Source organism: Giraffa tippelskirchi, chromosome 5, assembly GCF_054371585.1.
Source record: "Giraffa tippelskirchi isolate mGirTip1 chromosome 5, T2T-mGirTip1v1.2.pri, whole genome shotgun sequence".
In the NCBI taxonomy this organism is placed as follows: domain Eukaryota; kingdom Metazoa; phylum Chordata; class Mammalia; order Artiodactyla; family Giraffidae; genus Giraffa; species Giraffa tippelskirchi.
The window spans coordinates 22,441,135-22,459,046 of record NC_137279.1 but is presented as its reverse complement, the minus strand read 5'-3'; the positions used below and the strand labels follow the sequence as shown (position 1 = coordinate 22,459,046).

Here is a 17,912-nt window from a genome sequence, read left to right as displayed (position 1 = left end):
GCCATTTTCTTATCTTTTTTTGGTTAGTGTGTGTTCAGGTCTTTGGCCCCTTTTCTAACTCAGTTGCATTCTACCCACTTTTGAGTGTGCCATACTTAGAATTAGGGTAACAAGTAGATGAGTTATTCAGCATGAGCCTAAGATGTATCCACTATGAATTTCTAATGTTTGATGAATTGGAAGAACAGATAGGTAGAAGGCTATTTGCTTGTAGTGTTTCTTGGAGGTGAATCCATTAGGAGCAGTTCTGAAGAGAGTAAAATGTATATTACCCTACTTACCTCATGTCTGATTACTGCAGATGTGGTTGGCTATAGATAAAAACTAAAAGAGAGATTTCACTAAAAACTATGTCCGGTAGTAAGAATAGACTAGGTAATGATGCAGTAACAAGCAAGTGTGGAATTCCAGTGGCTTGATAGCATAATAATTAATTTATTTCTCATTCTACACAGTCAGTGCAGATTGGTAGGGGCTTCATTACCCCAGTCATTGGGAACCCAGATTTATAAAGGCTCTATCATTTTAAGTTTGTACTGTGTAGAACACATGACCTTCTTGGTTAGAGGGACGGGCTCAGGGAAGGTTCTATATTGGCTTTTCTACACTGAGGCCTGAAAATGACACACATCCTTTCTATTCATAGTCCATTGACCAGCACTTGTCATGTGGATACCTAACTGCAAGAGGGCTGGAATATATGGGAAATCAGCTGGAATGTTTGGTGAATTCCACTGTTTCTGCCATACTCTGTCAGCCATTGTGTGGACTCAATGAGGGTGATTGAAATGGCTACTTGGAGACTTGGAGACAGTCCAGCAGGAAATAGGGGTACCCAGTGGGAATTAGAAGTGATGCTTATCAGGAGACTTCAGGGAATAGAGGGAAATGATATCTAGTTCTTATCCAAGGCTTACACACTTATTACAAGCTCCATAATTGTATTATTGCTTCACACAAAAGCTGAAATTACCAACCCTCTTAATTTGCATAGTACAAAAATGGGAGGAAGTTGCTACAAAAAAATGTGATAGTTTTCAAACCTGAGCTGTGAAACAAGTCATAGGAATAGGAAATACTTGTAACTCACCATGGTTCTTAAAGTACTGTGACTTGAAGTTCCAGGATTTTTTTTTTCCATTTTTTAAATTGTTCTAAAATACACATAATATAAAATGTATCATTGTAACTATTTTTGGGTATATAGGTAAGTGGTATAAAATACATTCATAATGTTGTGCAACCATAATCACCATCTAACACCCTACGTCTTTTATCTTGTAAAACTGAAACTCCATACCCATTAAACAATACCCGCCCATTCCTCTCTCACCCCAAGTCCCTGGCAACCACCATTCTACTTCCTAATCTCTATGATTTTGACTATGCTAATTACCTTGTATAAATGGAATCATAAAATATTTATATTTTTTTGTTACTGGCTTATTTCACTTAGAATAATGTCCTCAAGGTTCATTCATGTTGTAGGATACATAGATTTTTTTCTTTCCTTTTAAAGTTGAACAATTTTCCATTGTATATTTATATCATATTTTGCTTATCCATTCATCTGTCAATAGATTCTTGGGTTGCTTACATATTTTAGCTATTGTGAATAATGCTGCTAAGAACATGGGCATACATATATGAGATCTTGTTTTCAATAACTTGGGGTATATACCCAAAAATGGAATTGCTAGATCATGTGGTAATTTCATTTTTAATTTTTTGAGAAAATACCATACTGGTTTCCACAGAGGTTGTACCATTTTACATTACCAACAGTGCACAAGGGTTCTAATTTCTCCACACCCTCACTAACACTTATCTTCTGTTTTTATCTTATTTTTAAATAGTAGCCATCCTAATGGGTGTGAGGTGGTATCTCATTTTAGTTTTGATTTGCATTTCCCCAAATATTAGTGGTGTTGAGCACCTTTTTGTGTGCTTATTGTCCATTTATTTATTTTCTCTAGAGAAATAAAGTTCTTTGCTCATTTTAAAATCAGGTTGTTTTCATGTTGTTGATTTTAGGAGTTTTTTTAAAAAATATATTCTGGATATTAATCCCTTATCAGATGTGTAATTTATAAATATTTTCTTCCATTCTGTGGATTGCCTTTTTACTCTGTTGACATCATCTACTGATGTATAAAAATTTAAAAATTTTACAAAGTCTGATTTTTTCCTTGGCTACTTGTGCCTTTCAAGTCATGTTCTAGAAATCATTGTCAAATACATTGCCATGAAGTTTCTGTTGTATTTTTTCCTAAGGGTTTTATATCTTGAGCTCTTACAATATGTCCTTGATCCATTTTGGGTTAATTTTTGTATATGGTGTTAAGTAAGGGTCCAATTTCATTTTTTGCATGTGAATATCTAATTTTCCCAAGACCATTTATTAAAAAGACTGTCCCTTCCCCATTGAATGATGTTGGTTGCCTTGTCAAAATCATTTGGCCACATTTGCAAGGGTATATTATGGGATCTCTTCTATTTGTTGGTGTATCTGTCCATTTTTATGCCAATACCACATTGTTTTGATTACTGTAGCTTTTCAGTAAGTTTTAAAATTAGGAAGTGTGAGTCTTCCAGTTTCGTTTTTTCTTTTGAAGATTTTTCTGGTATTCTGGGTCCCTTGAGATTTCATGTGAATTTTAGGATGAGTTTTTCTCTTTTTACAAAAAAAAATATGATTGGGATTTTGATGGGGATTGCATTGAAATGGTAGCTTGCTTTGTGTAGAATTGACACTTGAACAATATTAAGTCTTCCAATCTATAGACATGGGTTATGTTTCCATTTATTTATGCTGTTTAAAATTTCTTTCAACAATATTCTGTCATTGTACAACTCTTCTACCTCCTTGGTTTAGGCAATTTCTAAGTGTTTTAGCCTTTTTGATGCTATTGTAAATGGCATTGTTTTTGTAATTTCTTTTTTCAGATTGTTAATTCTTCATGTATAGAAATGCAACTGATTTTGATGTGTTGACTTTGCCCCTGGTACTTTACTAAATTAATTTATTAATTCTAACAATTTTTTTTTGTGGCATGTGAAAGCTTTAGAGCTTTCTACATGTAAGATCACATTATCTGCAACTGGAGATAATTTTACTTCCTTTCTGGTTTGGATGCATTTTATTTCTTTTTCTTGCCTAATTGTTCTTGCTAGATCAATACTATGTTGAATAGAAGTGGTGAAAGCAGGCATTTTTGCCCCGTTCTTGAACTTAGAGGAAATGCTTTCAGTGCTTTACCATTGAGTATGATGTTTACTATAGATTTTTTGTATGTGGCTTTTATTATGATCAGGTAGTTTCTGTGAAGTCCTATTTTTGTGTTTTTATCATGAGTTTTGTCAAATGCTTTTGCTGCATCAACTGAGATGATCATATGAGTTCTTTTCCCTTTTGCATCCTGTTGAGGTAGTGTATTACATTAATTAGTTTATGCATGTTGAATCATTCTTGCATTCCAGGAACAAATCCCACTTGGTCATGGTGTATAGTCCTTTTAATATGCCACTGAATTCAGTTGCTAGTATATTTTGTGGAGGATTTTTTACATCAATCTTGATAGATATTTGTCTGTAGTCTTACAGTGTTTTTGTCTGGCTTTGCTATCAGAGTAATGCTGGCTTCATAGTTCACTTTTCTTAATTTTTTCGGGAAAAGCTTGAGAGAGATTGGTGTTAGTTCTTTAAATATTTGGCAGAATTCATCAGTGAAGATATTATCAGGTCCACAACTTTTATTTTGGGGGGAGACTTTTTGATTACTGATTCAAAATCCTGTTAGGAAGAGGATTATTAAGATTTTCTGTCTCTTCCTGATTTAGTCTCTATAGCTTTTATGTTTCTAGAAGTTCACCCATTTCACATAACTTACCCAATTCGTTATTGTACAATTGATCATAGTATTCTCATACAATCTTTTTTATTTCTATAGAATTGGTAGTAGTGGTCCCACTTTCATTTCTGATGTTAGTAATTTGAATCTTCTCTCTTTTTTTCTTAGTCCATCTAGGTAAAGTTTTGTCAATTGTGTTGACCTTTTCAAAGAACCAACTTTTGGTTTTATTGTTTCTCTCTTATTATTTTTCTGTTTGCTGCTTTGTTGATCTCTGGTCTAGTCTCTATTATTTCCTTCCTTCTGTTAGTTTTGGGTTGTTTGTTCTTATTGGCACTTTAGGCTGTAAAGTTCAGTTGTTGATTTGAGATTTTTTTCTTTTTAATGTAAGCATTTAAAACTATAAATTTCTCCTTAGTACTACTTTTGCTATGTCACATAAACTTTGGTGTGTTGTATTTTTATTTTCATTCATTGCTAAGATTTTCTAAGTTCTTTGTGATTTTTTTCCTTTAATTAACTGGTTGTTTAAGAGTGTGTTATTCAGTTTCCAAGGATTTATGGATTTTCTAGTTTTACTTCTATTATTGATTTCTAACTTCATCCTGTTGTGGTTGAAGAAGATACTTTGTTTAGTACTTATCTTTAAAAATCTATTAATACTTAATTTTTGACCCAAAATATGGTCTATCCTGGTAAATGTCCCATGTGCACTTGAGAAAAATGTGTATAGTATTGTTTTGAGTACAATGTTCTGTCTACATCTATTAGATTTAGTTGGTTAATTGTGTTGTTTAAGTCCTCTATTTCATTACTTATGTTCTGTCTGATTGTTCTATGCATTATTGAGAATAGGATATTGAAATCTCCAGCTATGATTGTAAGACTGTGTATTTCTCTTTTCAGTTCTGTCAGTTTTGCTTTCTATATTTTTTATGATCATTAGGTACATACATGTTTATAATTGTTTTATCTTCTTGCTTTGTTGAACCTTTTATTAATATACAATGCACTACTTTGTATCTTGTGACTTTAAAAGAGGGATGAGATGGGGAGGGGGATGGGAGGGGGTTCTGGAAGGGGAACACATGTACACCCATGGCGGATTCATGTCAGTGTAAGACAAAGCCAATACAATATTGTAGAGTAAAAATAAAATTAAAAAAAAAAAGAAACTTAAAAGTCTATTTTTATCTGATATTAGTATAGCCACTTCTGTTCTCTTTTGGTTATTATTTTCATGAAATATTTTTTTCCTTCCTTTCACTTTCAATCTCTTCATGGCTTTAGATCTAAAGTGAGCCTCTTAAAGACCATATATAGCTGGATCATGTTTTTAAAATCCATTCTGGCAACCTCTGTATTTTGGTTAGAGTTTAATCTATTTACAATTAAGTAACCACTGAGGATTTGTCATTTTGGTATTTGTTCTATATATGCCTTGTAGTTTTTTATCTCTCATTTCCTGCATTACTATCTTATTTTGTGTTTAGTTGATTTTTATAGTGAGACATATAAGTATCTTCCTAATTTTCTTTTGTGTATATGCTATAGCTGTTTACTTTGTGATTGTCAAAAGAGATAACATTTAATATCCTAAAATTATAACAGGTAATTTGAATTTATACTCACTTAACTTCAATAACATACAAAATTTCTACTTGTTTAACATCTCTGTTAAAGATGACCCTCTCAGTTGTTGTTGATGTCACAAAATTACATCTTAATAAATTGTCCCAAAATATAAACCAATACTTCTTTTAAACGCATTAATATCTTAAATTATTTAAAAAACAAAATGTGTAGTTACAAACTAATGCTTACAATCATACTAGCTTTTAGACTAATGATTGTTTTTTAAAACGTGTATTAGTCTCTTAAGTCATATTTAGAACAAGAAGTGAAATTACAAATGATTGTTATAACAATATTAATGTTTATAATTGTCTACCTGTTTACCTTTATTAAGATATTTATTTCTGTATATGGCTTTTTCTAGTGTCCTTTCATCTCACCTTGCAATAGTCCCTTGACCATTTCTTTCAGGGCAAGTCTAGTGGTCCCAAAGTTCCTCAGCTTTGTTTATCTGGGGAATGTCTTAATTTCTCCTTTACTTTTAAATGACAATTCTCTGGATATAAGATTTTTAATTGACATGTTTTCCCCCCCTTTTTGGAGCTTTTTGGCCTTCAGAGTTTCTGAGAAAAGTTTATTGATAATCTTATTGAGGCTCTCTTGCACTAGGAGGTGTCACTTTTCTCTTGCTAATTTCAAGACTCTTTGTCTTTCACTTTTGAAAGTAAGTCCCAGAGTTCACCTTCCTTGCAGTTTGTTGAGTTTCTTTGATGTTTATATTAATGTCTCTCATCAAATCAGGGAAGTTTTCTGTCATTATTTCTCTCCGTTTTTGATCTCTCTTGTCACAATGCATATATTGTTCTAACTTCCCACAATGCATATGTTGTTCAGTAGATGGTGTCACACAAGCTTCTTGGCTCTGTTCATTTTTTTTTAAATCTTTTTTTCTTTCTGTTCCTCAGACTTAATAATTTTCATTGTCCAGTCTTTAAGTTCACTGAAAGAACTTTAAGTTCTTTCTTCCACATGCTCAAATATGTTTTTGAATCTCTCTTTTGAATTTTAAATTTCAGGTATTGTACTTTTTAGATCCAGAATTGCTTTTTGATTTTTTTTTTTAGGTTTTCTATCTCTTTATTGATATTTCTATTTTGTTGGTACACCATTTCTTGACTTTACATATTCCTTTAGTTCTTTGGTTTTCTTTAAGACAGTTGTTTTAAAGTCTTTGTCTAGTAGATCTGCCATCAGATCTTTTTCAGGGACAATTTCTGTTGATTTATTAATTTCCCTTTGAATGGGCTATACTTTCCTAGTTTTTTGTATGCTTTGTGTTTTGTGTGTATGTGTTGAAAACTAAACATTTAAATCTAATAATGTGGTTACTCTGGAGATCAGATTTTCTTCCCTAGAGTTTGACATTTTTGCTATTGTTTTGTTTATTGGTTTTTTTATTTTTAAATTGTTGTATACTGTCTTTTTGCCAAGGATAATCCTGAGGTGTAAATTTAGGGTCTTCTCAGGTTTTTTCCTGAGCCTGTACCTTTCCCTGGGTTTTCATGGTCATTTTCTAATTTTTCTATATATGCTGTTGCTTTTGAATATCTTAGTCTTTAATGTCTGGCTCCCAAAACGGGAAAAAGAGAGAAATGAAGAGAAGAAACAAAAGAGTACTAGCTCTTTAAATCTCCTGGAAGTCACTTCAGCCAGTGGGGAGGGGCTTGTCACAAAGAGGGGAAGTACAACAAATGCTGCCCATTTCTCTGTCTACATCTCAGTGATTAGATGCAGAAAGCAGAGATCAAAGCACAGATCCCTGATATTTTGAGGAGCGGGTTCTTATTGCCTACCCCGACTTGTGCAAACTGTGTGCAGAGGAACACACATATTGCTGCCTGCCATGGGGCTAGGAGTGAGGGATAGATAGCTTCAACTGTTTGAAAAGCTGAAATTGAACCAAATTAACCACAATTTACCATCCAAACTTTCCCCTGGAAGTTGCAAGCCTCAATAGACTCTGAAGTTCCAAAATGGTTACATCAGACAGATTCTGTCAGTGCAATTATTGTCTAGGTCAGGAGACAGGTTCCTGGTACTTCCTACTCCATCTTCTTAGAATTCTTTTCCAAGCCACAGGATTTTGCACTTGGAAAAAACCATGTGTTATATCAATAGGAGGGCGAAACAAGCAAGATAGAAAATTATATGTGCAGTACACACACATCTACATTAAACAACTACAACAGAAGCTCAATACAGAAAAAAATGAAAAGAAAATAAACCAAATGTGTAAATGTAGTAGTCATCTTTGGTAGGTGGTCTTAAGCAAAATTTTTTCCATACTTTTTATGTTGAAAACAAAAACAGAATGAATTTGCATCATAAATAAAGTACCTAAATTCTATGCTATAAAACTGTTACTGGGGCACGTGACTCATTTGAAACATGTGCAATAGAAAGCCACACTGTCATTAACTCTGGGCTGGCACAGAGTAGGTGCTCAATAAATATTTATTGACTGAATGATTACGTGTGTGCGTGTATGTGTGTGTCTGTGTGTATGACTTGGCTCACAAATAACCAAACACCTAGTATAGGCGAGGAGTTTTTAATGGAGTGTTACTGAAAATGAAAAGCCCAGATTCTCCGTTCCTGGCCCAGCATCAGTTGTTACTGGCCTCAGTGCATCCTTACAGGAGGAAGGTCTACACTGGGAAGAGATGGTTGCCTCTTTTAGTAAGCAGCAAGAACTGTGTGTGCTGTCACTTTGTCCTCCTGATACTAGGAATAGCCCTGGCAAGAGAAGTTCCTGTCATTATGGACCTTCCAGGATGGAAACTGGGAAAAAAATTGCCAGACAATCTTACTTTCTAAAAATCTCACCAGACAGGTTAAATGATTGAAAGAGGTCATCTTTCAATATCTTGGGTGAGGCAAGAAAATAACTCAACATCTTATATTCCTTTTAATAGAGATTAGCAACTTTAGTGTGTTCTTTTACTTTGTTTTTTGGAGGATGGGAGAGGGAAGTGGTTTGAGAAGGTGTGAAAGAGTGATAGCCATCTGTCCACTTAACTAGGAAATTCTGAAAAATTGGGATGGTAAAATGTTAAAAGAGAAGTTACCTATCTTGAGACATCTAACTGGTACCTATAATGGAAATGGGAAACAGAAACCAGAAGTAATTGCTAGACTTGCAGAGGGTGCAATTGTTCGATGTTAGTAAGGTATTAGATTTTCTGAGTTACTGTAGTTATTTGGTGCTGTGACTTTAAAAGACTTCTGTAAAATTTCAGAGCAAAGACTGTTTCATAAAGTTTTAATCGTTTCTCATCTGCCCTATTAATGTCTTTCCTTATGACCAGGCCAGTATCCTTTTAAAACAGAAAAAGGAAAATATTGAAAACACATTGTCAAGAAGGCCTTCATCTCAGTCTTGCCAACATCTGAATCTCTTAATGGTATAAAATGTGGTTCAAAAAATACCAACAAACCTTTGTGTCTCATGTCTATAACATATGTTCCTTGAGAGCAGGAAACTTGCCCATCTTATTCCCTGTGTCCCAACACCTAGAACAGTGCAGCACACAGGCGATTCCCAATGTTTATTTGTTGACTGAATGTCATTTGTTCTTTGCCATACTCATGGTTCTGAGAATCTAGGAGTAGAAGCTCAAGTCCCCATCATAATAAGGAAGACAGATGATGACTGTCATTGTTTTCTAAAATCAGTGACCTGGTCTCCACGTGGCATGCCTTCTTGTGACGGGGATATGACAGAGGTGGAGTCGGAGTGGGCCAGGTCATTAGCAAGAGAGTATGGAGGCCATTGGCTTTGTCTGAGGAGACCCCCAAAGTAGTATTTGGAGTGGGTGTCGGGGTGGTAATGAGTAGTCTCTTACAGCTATGGCAGGGAAGTATGAGACATTCTCATTCCACCGGCAGCAACAATTAGAAACCAAAATAGCCCGTTCGGTATGGGAGACAAGTACTGGAAATCAGAAACTTGGTGGTTCAGATGAATTTCAGTGACTGTTTTTAATGGAATAGCCCTGTGTGTTCTGGATGCCATTGTGGGGACCATTTACTGGCACCACGTGGCTTCTGTACCCAAGCTAGCCAGAATGAGCATCTGTGTTATTATTCAGCGCAGAATAGCCCTCCTGTCCTTCCTGGTTTCAGACTTTTCAGGCATATAGAACTTAATGCATGAGAAAAAGAAATATTTCTCTACCTCGGGGAGAACAGACTCCCAGTAGGAAATTTTATTCCTCATCCACACCTGAGAATCAGACTTTTCAGAATTATCTGAATACTAGCCTTTGGAAGGAATTCACCTTACTCTTGACTTTGGAGATCTTATTTAGAGGAAAGATAAGAAGTGTTCCGCTGCCCTGAAGCCTTAATCCCAGGTCCAATTCCTTGTACTGACTTCTTCCAGTAACTCTTGTTGGACAAAATATGGTGCCTGGAACAAAGAACTCCTGGAAACCAAAGCATCCTTAAAGCTTGCCAAGACTAATGTGTGGGATTCAGGGACTCTGGAGTGGTTCAAAACACGCCTGGAGCCTTAGGTACCTTCAGACCGCCTGGAAGCAGAGGCGTGAACAGGGTGCTAGCTTAGGCACCCAGAGTCAGTGAGCTAGTGCTCCCACATGTGTAGCCCTAAGTGGGGCTTCTTGAGGAAGACTGACCTGTCCCTCACTTAGACTTAGACTCAAGAACTCCCTCCCAACACTATGATTGCTCAAGATTTGTTTTTGTGGGTACACTGCAAAGCCAACAAGGCTCCTGAAGTCTCATTTTAATGGCACTTTTTATTTCAGTTGGTCTGTTTGCCCAGTTGTCACTTTGGGAACCATGGCTGAGCTGACTGTATTAGCATCATTTGGGAAGACTTTAACAATGACAGATTCCTGAGTTCTTCCTTGGAGGTTATAATTCTGTATGTGTAAGGTGGAAGCCCTGGAGTGTGTATTTTCAGAAAAGATTCAGATGTGAAGTCAGTCTGGAACCAAGTGGTCTATTGCCCCTCCTTTGGCTCAGGCTTCCCTTGTGGCTCAGCTGGTAAAGATCTGCCCGCAATGCAGAAGACCTGGGTTCGATCCCTGGGTTGGAAAGATCCCCTGGAGAAGGGAAAGGCTACTCACTCCAGTATTCTGGCCTGAAGAATTCCGTGGACTATACAGTCCATGGGGTTGCAAAGAGCGACTGAGCGACTTTCACTTTCACTTTTGGCTCATGGGTATTTGTTGGAGAAAGATCTCAGCCCTGTTGCCATGTTGGTGAGGCACTGGGAACCTCAAAATCCTCCAAATGGTTTCGTTAGAACTTTAAGTGGGTCAAAGTCATCATCCTTAAGCAATCTCAACACCCCCCTCCAATATCAACACTATCCTCTTCCTCTTTAGCTTTCAAGAGCAGCTCCAAAGAAACATTCTCTCAATCCCATCTAACTGCTCTCAAGAAGAGAAATTAGTTCTATATGAAAAACACAGTTTTTGATTCCTTTCTTTTCCCAAGAGAATCTTCCTTCCCCCTCTCCTCATCCTATCCTTCCTCTCAGGATCTTGGCCCTGTTACTCCTCCTTCCTGTGACTTTGGTGCATTCCAGTATCCCCTGTGACAGAGTTGGGTAATGTGTCTAGAATTTTAAAATCATGGCTTTCTCAATAAGAAATGCATTTTTTATTGTGATTTATTATAAACATTTGTTGTTGTTGTTGTTTAGTTGCTAAGTCGTGTCCAACTCTTTGTGACTCCATGGACGGTAGCCCAACAGGTTCCTCTGTCCATGGGATTTCCCAAGCAAGAATGTGGAAGTGGGTTGCCATTTCCTTCTCCAGAGGATCTTCCCAGACCAGGGATCGAATCCATGTCTCCTGCATTGTTAGAGAATTCTCTACCACTGACCCACCAGGGAAGCCCCATTACAAGTATATATACCTAAAGAAAGGCTACACACAACACTATGACCTCTTGCTACATGTGATACACTCCAGTCTCTAATGTATATACTATTCTGTTTAATTTTAAAAAGTAGAGTGGCTTAGATCTACAAAATTATTTTTATGATCCACTAAGGGTGTTCAAACTCAGTTTTGAAAAACACTACTGTCAGGATTCCCAGACTGATCTATATCTTAAATATGGGTGTAAAGAGAATGAACAACAGAGAATTCAAGCTGTCAAAGATTATCAGCCTAATTATTTGCTCTTTAATACATGGGTCAATTATGTGGATTCAATATGTAGTAGTTAGAGCTTATAGGTAATACCTGATGTAATATTACCTGGAAGCTGCTGGCATGCTAACCTTGGCTAGGGTCTATAGCTGAATATTCTGAGTGGGACCAGCTCCTGAAAGGACTGTAAAGGTAGAAGCACATGCCAGACTGTGGAGCATGAGCCATCAAAGGCACTTCATTTTCAGCAACAGGACACTGAGGAATCTTTGTTAAGAATCTATATTGATTTCAAACAGCATTCCAGTGGACTAGAGTCCAATACTGTTGTTGTTGTTGTTGTTTAGTTGCTAAGTCGTGTCGGACTCTGTGACCCTATAGACTGCAGCACGCCAGGCTTCCCATCCTTCACTATCTCCCAGAGTTTGCTCAAATTCACATCCATTGATTCGGTGATGCCATCCAACTCTGTAGTAGATTCCTTTTAAAAATATTTTCAATGTACTTAGAGTACAGGCTCATGGTTAAGATCACAGGCTCAGGTATCAGATAAACTCTGATTTGGCTTCTAACTCTTCAACTTACTAGCTGTGTGCCCTGGGGTAAATTACCTAACCTCTCTGAGTTTCAGTAAAATGGGAAGGTAAGTAGAATCAACTTACCAATAGGGATATTATGAGGATCAAATGAACAAACATCAAGTGTTAGGTAGGGTGCTTTACACAGCAATAAGCACAGCCTGATAGTAATGATCTGCATCACATCAAATGCTAAAGTAGGTTCAAATAGTGGATTTATTTTTACCTCGGAATATGTGGACCTCAGCATGAGAATGTGTGGACAGAGACCTTATCTAAGCTAGCAGTTTTGTGCTGTGGTATTCTTGAGCGACTGGTTAGGTGGAACAGAGAATGGCCAGCAAGACTGGCCAGGCTTCTCTGCCCTGCATCTGTCAATCCTGGGCTCAGAGATACCGTGCAGTCTTGCTGAGTTCCTTGTGAAGCCTCTCCAGCCAGGTCCTCATCCTATTTATATTACAGTCACCTATTTATATTATTGCAAAGAGTTGGACCCAACTTAGTGATTGAACAACAGCAGATTTATATTATAGGAGTTAAACTCTGTTCTCCCTTTGATGGAGCTGAATCAAGCTGTATTGAGATAAGATCTAAGTTATGTAAGACCTTAAGGGCTGACTGGCTGTTCAGTATTTCTACATTAATTAACGAATGAGGACATTTCCTCCATGGGAACTTGACAAGAATTCTACTCAATGAATATTTTGGGGACACCAATAATAATTATTAATCATATCAGCTAACACATCTACAGCACTTACTATGTGTTCTAGAAATCTTTGCATATATTATCTCAATTATTTATCACAGTAACCCATGGGATAGGTACCATTATTATCCCCATTTTGAAGATGAAGAAACTAAGGCACAGAGAGGTGAAGTAATTTTCCCCAGGTCACCCAACAAGTAAACTAAAGCACAGAATCAGATTCTGTGAACACATAAGGTAGTGACATGTGGACCCAGCTGGTTTTGGCTTTTCACTTTCTCTTGTGAAGATTGTGGTAGGTGGATGGTGGGGAGTAGCATCTCTGAAGTACTGAGGAGAGTCACACAAAAATAGGAAGCAGTGATTCTTTGGCCTTGGAAATTGCAGGATAATTGTACAACAGAATCTGAACAAAAAGCAAATCTCCCTAAGAAACAGCACCCTTTAACTTAGGGTTAAGGGCTTCCCTGGTGGCTTAGATATAGCCGGAGTGGGACAAGTGTTAGATGGTAGGTGATGTGACTCAGGGTGAGCAGGCTGTGAGGACTCGCGGGAATTCCCGTAGGTGTTTGCTGAGTAATAGTAAAGGAAGCCGACTCAGAGAAACGTCATGAACCAAAAGTGTCCTCTCACGGCCTCTTCATTCCTGGCACTTTTCTCTTTACTGTTCGTCGGTCTGTGTTATTTAGTACCTAGTAAGGTTCAAGCTTCTCTAGAGAAAATCCAAATACGTTGCTTTGACTCGAGGAGTTTCCCTTTTTCCAAACTCTGTATCAAGAAGGCTCAGCATGCGAGATGAAACACAGTGAGTTGATTTGTAAAACTGACTGTCATTGCTTTATTCCCTGAGTTTACAGCACATCAGCACAGAAAGTTAAAAAAAAAAGAAGTTATTTTCTCAAGCCTGGATTTGAAGATTTATCCTTTGGAAGAGTGATATACAGGGAAGTGCCCATGGTCAGGGGCCCCGCTCCACCTCCTCTTGGCTACAGGATAGGGTTTCTAGCTGACTGACAACCTCTGAGGCCGTGCACTGAACACTGCTGCTCACTAACTCTTGCTGGAGAGAAGCCAGCTGGTGGAAGAGGGGGTGTGTGTGGAGAGCAGCCTTCTCCCCCCAGGCCTGCTGTCCACACCTACCTCCCTCGACCAGGCCTGTAACTGGGCTTCCTCAGTTCCCAGCTTGGCTTGGCAGTACTGCTCTGAGCACCAGTCTCCAAGAAGTCTCTCTGCCTCCCTGGCTCCTGGGGCACCCGCAAGGGCAGTGCTGGATAAGTCTCAGGAACACAGAGCAGCCCCGGGGACCAGCCTGCTCCATGGTTTCTGGCCAGGCAGACCTGAAATGAGCTGGCAGGCTTTATTCCAGTCCTGAGGGACAGGTACCCACATCAGGAAACCACCATCCGAACTGGCCCCTTTCTTGGCAGTCTGAACTGAGAGGCCGAGAAGGGAAAAGGAGAAGGTAGAATTCCACCCTACCTTAAGGGCAGGCATGTGGTTGGTGGGGAGTGGAGATGGGCAGGCCTGAAGGACCAGGTGGGGTCGGGGACAGGCAGGGGTCATTGGGTAGCACACGACTCATCTGCTGGGCAAGGTCTGTCTTTGTAGACGCCCATCCTGTACATCTTTCTGCGCTCATGGGGGCACCCAGATGCGACAGAGAATGGATGAAGGAAAATATTTTCCTTTTCCAGCAGTAATTTCCTTCCATGACACTAGTTAGGACCTCCTTCTCTCCCTCTCCCCACCCCTCCCTCTGGCCCTTGCCAGGAAGGAAAATCCTACGTACACACCTGGAATTGTAGACTAGACGAAAACACTGAAGCCAGTCACCCGACTGTGCACACTTTCTACAGCTTCCCGGGGTGTCCGCACTAAACATCTCTCCTGGACATACCTGTGACTGCGTGTGGGAGGGAAGCCCCTCCTCTGCCCCGGCCCCCCACCCACACCCCCAGTGCCTTCTTCTTGTCGTCTTGCTCTGCCCTCGGCCCATCCGCCACCACCCATCCTGTTAATGCAGCAGGATCGTGAAAGGGTGGAGGGTTTCTGAAAATAAGTCTGACCCCAAAGTGATGAAGGAGGGAAGAGAAGCTTTCTGAATATTGGATTAAGACTGGCTCCAAGAATATTGATATTCCCATAAGAAGGCCGTTAGCTTGCCCACTACTTTAGATCCCCATGAATATTTCATGGGTTGATTTAAGCTCTGAGATTTTTAAAACACACAGACACAGACACAGACAAAGCACCTTTTCAGCAACAGGGCCATCATGCCCTCCTCCTGTGCTAGGGCTCAGACACACACTGGGGTGATGCCATGTGGCAGCTTTGAGACAGGGCTGTCCGTCCACCTCACAGGGATCTAAATTTATATCTTACCGGGGACATCTCCTAGTGTGGCCAGGGCAAGGCTTCCAGAAGGCAAACAGTGATTTAACACACATGTGTGACTCATCGAGGAAGCTGATGTCCCCAGCTACCCATTGCTGAGGGGGACCAGTTGTCAAATTAGCTTATTGTGTCTGCAACTGAGTTAATAAAGGGGGTGAATCAGCTTTACTATAGCATTTGGGGGTAAAAGAAAAACTGAGACTATGATTTATACTGCCCTAGCCCTAGACAAGAACGGATGTTCTTAAAAGGATTTTTACATATTTCTAATTAATTTCAAAATAGCTTTTTATTAGTTCCCTCAGTTACATTCCCCTCTGATACTTTGACAGTCTCCATTCTTCACTATGACACATTCTCATGCCATAGAGGGAAAAGAGAAAGGCCATTCAACACAATCCAGAAAAATCTTTCAGTCATACCAGAAGGTATTCATCCCGTTTCTTCCCTAAGCTGATTGCTGGCAGTCATAATGAATGCTGCTGCTTTCCTTAGCGAAGAGTTTGGTTTAGTGGAAAGAACTGCTAGAGATAGAAGACCTGGAAAGAACTACTAGAGATAGAAGCCCTGGTGTTTATAGAGTCAGCTTGACCACAGAGACTTTAGGTAAGTCACTTCTCTCGTCAGTTTTTCTCCATTCTACAAGCACTAATTAAACATCAGTATTTTGCTCATGACTCTCTCTCAGTTGTAAGTGAAGAAACACCATTGTCAGGGATAGAAAAGAAGGAGTTTATAATCTCATGTAACTGAAAAACCCGGAGTGGCTTCAGGCTAACTAGATCTGAAGGCTCACACACACATGTCATTGGGGTTTGTTCTTTCTCAGCTATGGTTTTTTTTTTGCATTGGCTCCATTTTCAGGCAGACTGTTCTCTTTGGGTGGCACAGTGACTGCCAGTATCTCTGGGCTTATAACCTGTCTTCTCAGCTTCATGTCCAGTGGGAAAAGGATTCCTATTTCCTGGATGCTCTAGCTTGCTGTCTGAGATGTCAATCTCAGTGAAGCAGTTTGGGTTATGTGCTCATCTCTGAACCAATCATAGTAACAGATGGGTGCCCTGCTCTGGCCAGGCTTATCACATGCCCAGCTGTGGGGTCAAGCCTACTCAGACCAGATGTAATTAGAGAAGACAGTGGATAGCTTCCCAACAACAATCAGGACCTGATACCATGAACTGTGTGTGTGTGTGTGGAGTTGAAGGACAAGTAAAATTGGTCTACGCTCTTTTCAAGGTTACCGAATGTCCTCTGCATTTCCGCATCCCAGTCAGTTCTCCATCCTTCTCTTACATTATAATCATCACCATTTGACTCACTGGATGGCTCTCACTTTCTAGAATGTTTTCTTCCCTGGGATTCCAGGCCCCGCTCCCTTCTACCTGTCTTTGTTCTTCATTGACTGCTCCTTTGCTGGGTCCTTTCCTCTCCTGGACTGTATCAGTTAGGACCCAATCAGAAAACATGCAAGTGATCCAAACAGAAAAATTATGATATGAAGAATTGTTTAATACTAGTGTATCATTTTACACACCAGAAAAAATGGCTAAGAGAAGGAGTAAAAGAAGACTCTAAGGAAAAAAGCAATCGCAAATGCAGAAATCCACCTCCAGCTGAGATTCAGAGATTTTTGAGGGTAGTGTGTCCACTTCAGGAGCACGAAGCCTGGCAGTGGTGAAGAAACATGCCAGAGGCCGTGGGCAGAAGCTGTCGGGTATGGGCTGCAGTTGGTCCATGTGGACTACTGAGCGGAGGGCTTCCAGAGCTCAGAGCCCAGTCCTCACCCAGTAGATGGCACAGAATCCAAACCTATCTCTCAGTAAATGGCAACTCCGCCATGTAGTTGCTCAGGCTAAAACTTTAGAGTCAACGTCTCTTTTTTTTTTTGCGCTCTGTGCTTAATTTCTCAGCATATCCTGTTGGGCCTGCATACAGAACGTATCCAGGCTTAGACCACCTCCACTGCTACCTCCCTAGTCCACATCAATGTTCTCTCTCACCTGGATAATTACATCATCTTCTAACTGGCTTCCTTGCGTTAGCCCTTTCTTAGCTGCCACAACTGCAGTTCAACACAGCAGCTAGAGGGACTTTGTAAAAAATTAAGATATAGTACATCATTCTTCCGCTCAAAAGCCGTGAGCAGAATGGTTTACATCACACTCAGAGTAAAAGCCCAAAGTCTTCATAATGGTTTGGTGGTTTAGCGGCTAAGTCGTGTCTGATTCTTTTGCGACCCCATGGACTGTAGCCCGCCAGGCTTCTCTGTCCATGGAATTTTCTAGGCAAGAATACTGGAGTGGGTTGCTATTTCCTTTTCCAGGGGATCTTCCCAACCCAGGGATCGAATCCAGATCTCCTACATTGCAGGAGTTCTCTCACATTGCAGACAGATTCTTTGCTGACTGAGCCACCAGGAAAGTTTATAATGGTTTACAAGGTCTTAAATGATGTTTCACCCCATTACCTCTTAGACCTCATATCTTTCTTTCTGTCTCATTCCAGCCATACTGACCTCCTTTCTATTCCTCAGACTCTTCAGACATATATTTTCCAGACCTTTGCAGTTGTTTGTTCCTGTGTCTAGAAGCTACATGGTTCACTTTCCTATCTCCTTC

The 17,912-nt window shown here is 39.3% G+C and overlaps 1 pseudogene; it reads right to left on the bottom strand.

The window, feature by feature from the left end:
- LOC145505159 (small ribosomal subunit protein eS4-like) overlaps positions 1 to 14,910 on the bottom strand; it is a 112,730-nt pseudogene extending 97,820 nt beyond the window's left edge.
- Between the last annotated feature and the right edge of the window lie 3,002 nt (positions 14,911 to 17,912).